Source organism: Elephas maximus, chromosome 2 (genome assembly GCF_024166365.1).
Source record: "Elephas maximus indicus isolate mEleMax1 chromosome 2, mEleMax1 primary haplotype, whole genome shotgun sequence".
Taxonomy (NCBI): Eukaryota; Metazoa; Chordata; class Mammalia; order Proboscidea; family Elephantidae; genus Elephas; species Elephas maximus.
In genome coordinates, this window is record NC_064820.1 from 171,013,783 (window position 1) to 171,019,782 (window position 6,000).

The 6,000-nt window shown below is 42.4% G+C and overlaps 1 protein-coding gene across 1 annotated transcript in view; it reads right to left on the minus strand.

Annotated features, from left to right (window-relative positions):
- The window catches only part of FAXDC2 (fatty acid hydroxylase domain containing 2), a 35,696-nt gene extending 32,540 nt beyond the window's left edge, over positions 1–3,156 (minus strand). Inside the window, exon 1 of the mRNA XM_049874179.1 lies at positions 2,996–3,156. The gene's annotated coding sequence lies outside the window, so the exon portion shown is untranslated. The remainder of the gene's footprint in view (positions 1–2,995) is intronic.
- Positions 3,157–6,000: the final 2,844 nt, after the last annotated feature.

Below are 6,000 nucleotides of genomic sequence, written 5' to 3' on the forward strand. Positions count from 1 at the left end.
CTATTCTGATACTCCCATTTTCCTTCTGAAGAAATGAAGGTATAAAAATAGTAGTTGGCTTTAAATTACGTAATTATTTAGTGGTAGATTTGAATCCAGTGCCCATTATACCAACTGAGACTAAAACTGTACTGATGTTGATGAATATAGTGGGTGTCAGGGATTGTAGAGTCACATAGGAATGAGACTGACCTGTATTAACCCACTGCCGTTGAGTCGATTCCGACTCATAGTGACCCTATAGGACAGAGTAGAACTGCCCCATATAGTTTCCAAGGAGCGCCTGGTAGATTTGAACTGCCGACCTATATTAGCCATGGATAATGGATTAGTTTTTTTATATATAACAAAGGGAAAATGGGACATGTTTCCTCTAAAATATTAACCATTCTTTCAAGAAACATTGCATGCCAGACACGATGTTACACAGGTGATAAGAAGATGAATAAGACATGCTTCTTGACCTGCTTTATAAAGTAATACAAAATAACTTTGATTTTCCAAATGAGAAGGTATGTAGGAGAATATGAAATAGTTATTCAGGGAGGGAAATGTACTCAAGAAAGAGGAAGAAATGAAATGAATTAAAAATAAGATTCTAACACTTTATAATATCAATTTGATTCTCCCCTTACAGGGAACTGGAGCCCTGGAGGCACAGTGGTTAAGAACTCGGTTGCTAACCAAATGGCTGGGAGTTCTAATCCACCCACCGCTCCCTGGAAACCCTATGGGGCAGTTCTACTCTGTATTATCGGGTTGTTATGAGTCGGAATCTACGAGACAGCAATGAGTTTTCAGGGCATTTAAGACACATTGTGAGATTATTCAAATTAGATAATTTTAATGTGGCCCTGTTGAAGGCAGATGATTCTGACTGTGAAAGTTCGTTATTAAAGAGTCTCCAATCTAGGTAAATGACACGATGAGGCTACATCTGATGTTCATGACCTCAGAACATAGAACAGGGAAATTGGGCAGGATTGGGAGGAGAAGAGAGAACTTAATTTTATTTGTCTGCAGCCTGATTCTTTCAGATTTTCTCTCAGATTCTAGATAATCAGCATTGTTGATGAATGTTCCCATTTTATTGGTAAAAAAAAAATCATTTTTATGTACATGTGTATTGTTTTTTCCTAAACAGTTTATGAAATTAGACTCATTTATTCAAGAGGAAAAGACCTCATGGGTCATCTGGTCTACCCCTTCCATTTTATAACTAAGGTGATTGGCTTAGATAGCATAAATGACATGCTCTAAATTTCACAAGGTTTCTGGAAAAATCCAGGTTTTCTAACTCTTGGCCTGGTGCTACATGTGATTTTTGAATTGTGCAAATACTATTTCATAAGTGGGGAAATGACATAGGGAGAAGAAGGTTTTTGGCTACTAGTGGCTTGTGGTAGCGCTGACACAAACACTAGAACCCTTGTGCCTTCAGGCTCTGCTGTCTGTAGTCCAGGGCTGAGCAGATTGGCTCAAACATAATCACACAGTCAGAACCTCTGGTGAAGAGGGTTTTGAGGGGCAGCTATGACCAAGGTCTGTACATTTCTGAGGCTTATAGAGAGAAAAGAGTGGCTGGAACACATGATGGAAAAGGCTAAACTTTCAGGCAAAAACTACTTACTCTGAACACTTTTAGCAATGCTCCCTTTATTCCTTTTGCCACAAGGCACTTGCACCCTTTAAGAGTTTGCTTCCTCCTCTTGACTGCAGGCCCCGCAAGGCCCAGAGCCTGCCTCTCATGTTTACTGTGAGATTCACAGCCCCCAGCACACTACCGACATGTGACCGATACCCAGGATGTATTTGTTGAATAAATGAAAGAAGGGAGAAATTAATTAAAACCGTTGTTTTTTTGCCCTCAGAGTAAGTCCAACATTTGCTATTGAACTTTTCAGCCCCTGTCCCCTTTTTGCCAAGGACATTTTTACCTAAGTAAACTCATATTCTGAGACTTTGTTTTAGCAAATGGAATTGAATCTCTATATCCCAACCAGAGAAATTTAGTTGGAATTGCACATGAAACGGAAGCAACACACAGGTCTGCATCTTGTCTCGCTTGCTTTAGGCCCTCAAAGCCTGAGTGAGCATCCTGAAAAACACTGGCCTCCTGTTCACCTCCGTCTGCCCACCCTGGCTGCATGCCCCTTACCCAATGACCTCTGTGGAGGTCCTTGCATAGGTTTCAGTAGGCCACCAACAATTCTAAAACCAGAGCCACTGACAATAAATTCCAGTCTGTTACATCAATACAGCTCTGACTGGTTGTTCACCCCATATCTCATCTCTCTCCAGACGTGTTTTAAGACTTTGCTGTAATTTGCCCATCCTTTCCAGGTGACCCTGGCAGGTTAAAGAAGAGAAGCAATTAGATGTTGTTGCTTCTCAAAAGTCTCTTCTAGTCTGATTTTCCTCTTTTGTGTTGTCTTGGGAGCTGCTTCTTCACATGACTTTGAAGCCAAACTCAGTCCATCAGAGTTAATGTAATTACCTGTCAATTGCTAGAAAAACAAGATAACAGAGGCAGTATTTGGTATAAACACAGGCAGACCGAGCAGACCTCAGAGAGAGGCATTTAGGGTATTCTGTATACTAAGGTGCCCTACTGGCGCAGTGCTTAATCGGTCAGCTGCTAACGGAAAGATCGGCAATTCAAACCCACCGGCCACCAGCCTCTCTGTGGGAGAAAGATGTGGCAGTCTGCTTCTGTAAAGAATTTACAGGCTTTGAAACCCTAGGGGACAGTTCATCTCTATCCTTTAGGGTCGCTATGAGCTTGAATTGACTGGACCACAGGAGGTTTTGGTGTGCTAAGAAAACGTCCCAGGACCTCGTCCACAGGCAAATCCAACCTGTATTGTAAGTGAAGAAGGAAGGGGATGGTGGAGGTAGCAAGAAATGTACTTCGCCCTTGTTTACATGAACCTGGATCCGTCCTGACATTCGTAAACAGCTTCCCTCCCAGCAACCCCCAGAAGCTCCTGTTTACCTCCGGAGTCGGCTGTTTCCAAGCTCCCCCGAGGTTCCAGCCAGAGCTCAGGCCTGCTTTCTCCTCCCGGCCGCTCTTCCTTGTAATCTAGTGGTTGCTCGGGTGGGTGGAGAGGCAGGCGATGAGATTGCGTGACAGAGCTGCCGACTGGTTCCGGCCAGGCACGTGATGAGACAAGAGAAAAGTTTTTTTGAGTCCCTGTGGGCTGGAAACAAAAACGACATTCTTCCTAAAGGGCGGAAGAGATGGTAGACCACATCTCCTTAAAAAAAAAAAAAAGCCTAGAGGAAATACACAGTTCAAATGGGAGCTGGAAAAAGCGCATTTGGTTAGAGGGTGGGCTCTTTTTTTTTTTTTTAACTGCCTTCACCTTCCTCAGTTTGAGAAAAGGTATCGCAGCCCCTCTGTCCCATAGGAGATAAGTTCAATAAAAGGTGTGGATATCAGAGAATGTTTAAGGCAGAGGGGCAGGCAGTCTGACTTGATAAAAAAGGTTACCTGGACCAGAGGGCTGTGCTTTCATTTTTCATTGCTTCTGATGCTGTTGAGGGCAACAGAGGCCGCAGCAAGGGTGGAAGATGCATCAGCTGTTACTTAGCAGTCTAGACGCAGGAAAAGCACACCTGTACAGGTTAAGTTTACACTTTGGTTGAAACCGGTCTGAAGTTAGGATGCAGGATCCATGACGTGAAATGCTCAGCACTCTTGGGAAAAGGAACTGATGTAAAATTTTTAATTTCTAAAAATTAATTTTGATTAGGCAATATGTACATATGGTATAAAATGCAAAAGATTCAAGAGTGGGCAGTGAAAAGTCTTTTTTTTTTTTTTTGAAAAGTCTTTTTCACTCCTCCCCAAGCCCCTACTTTTCCCAAGAGGCAACCCTTGTGAGGAGTTTCTTGTATATCCCTCCAGATCTTGTCTACATAAATACAAACATATGTCTTCCCCTCCTCTTTTAGAAACCACACAACGTATGTGCTTGTTCTGCACCTTGCATTTTTCACGTAACACTCAAACGTGGAGATTGTTACAGTGCCTTTTAGAGTTGCCATGTTCTTTCCAACGACTGCGTGATGCCCAGTGTATAGATGTGTCAAACTTTATTTGGCCAATAAAGGACCATGTCTTGGTCATCTTCTCCTGCCCAATTCCTTGCAGGAAGTAAGGGCTCAGTAAACATTCAGTGCTTGCTCGGAAATTAATTTTGTACAGCTTGTTCATTTTTTTCCACATCTCTCCTTTCACAGATACCAGTATTTTTTTTGGTATTCCAGATAATTATTTATATGTGGATATATATTCTCTGGCAGACCAAGCCTGCTTTGTGCACTGATCAAACCTCATCACCTAGCCTCCAAGGCCTCCCTTAATCTGGTTCCTCTTTCCTTTCTAGATGTCTTAGTTATCTAGTGCTGCTAAAACAAATACCACAAACAGATGGCTTTAACAAAGAAAAATTTATTCTCTCACAATCTAGTAGGCTAGAAGTATGAATTCAGGGCACCAGCTCCAGGGGAAGGCTTTCTCTCTCTGTTGGCTCTGGAGGAAGATCCTTGTCATCAATCTTCCCCTGGTCTAGGAGCTTCTCAGCACAGAGACCCCCCCCATCCAAAGGACAAACTCTGCTCCTGGCACTACTTTCTTGGTGGCATGAGGTACCTCTCTCTGCTCCCTTCTGTTATATCTCAAGAGATTGACTCAAGACACAACCTAATCTTGTAGACTGAGTCCTGCCTTATTAACATAACTGCCTCTAATCCTGCCTCATGGACATCATACCAAAAACCCACTGCCATCGAGTCAATTCCAACTCATAGCGACCCTATAGGACAGAGTAGAACTGCCCCGTAGAGTTTCCAAGGAGTGCCTGGCGGACTCAAACTGCTGACCTTTTGATTAGCAGCCGTAGCACTTAACCACTACGCCACCAGGGTTTCCCATTGACATCATAGAGGTGGGATTTATAACACATAAGGAAATCACATCGGATGACAAAATGGTGGACATAATACTGGGAATCATGGCCTAGCCAAGTTGATACACATTTTAGGGGGACATAATTCAATCCATGCCTTAGACAACATTATGTCTCACTACTTCCTAATACTCCCAGTATCACTGTCATATACAAACATTCATTGGTCACTTACAACATGTAGAAACTTTTTTTCTATTTTCTATTATCTCCACCTCCATGTCTTTGCTGGTGCTGATCCTCCCATTCTGAATTTCCTTCCTTTTCCTGTCTGCTATTCTGCCTCCAGTTCTTTTCCTTGTGACCATTTTTTTTTTTGGCATATGTGGTCAACACTCCCTAGAGAAGCAGGCAATTTTTCTGTAATCATTTTATGTAGGAACTTTATGTAATTGCATGGCACTAATAACTTGGCACATAGTAGGTCCTGAGTAAATATTTTGGTTGCTTGGCAAGCCTTACAGAGAAGAGCTTGCACAAATGAGAATCCCTCTCCAGTCCTCCTGGGCTTTCTCTCCATCTTATCCTTGGGAGATTTCAGCTTACTTGGAACCTCAAGACTGTGTAAGATAGAACCCTTCTGGCTGATCTCCTTTAATAAAGAAAGTGCTCCTGAGGAGAGACTCTGGGAGCCTTTTGCTAGTAGAAAGTGGGTCTGCACAATGAGTACTGCCACCTACCAGCTGTGTGACTTCCGCCAGAGTTTGTTTCCTCCTCTGGAAAAGGAGTGTGTGGGTTGATGAATCCCCGAGGCCCCTCCCAGTTCTAAGGTCCAATTAATCTGGAGTTGAAATTTATAATATTTACCAATGTCTCTCTAATACATCCCCTTCCCTTACCCCAAAAACACACACATCTGGTTGGAATATTGAGAGGAAATTCTGAGGCCTTTAGGTTCCATTGCTCCTAGAATTTTAAAGAAGTTCAAAAGAAGATTTTCAATGCTGACCATATTTTAAAAAATCACACAGAGTTTTTTTTTTTTTTTTTTTTTTGATATCTGGAGTAACACACAGAAAGAGAGGCA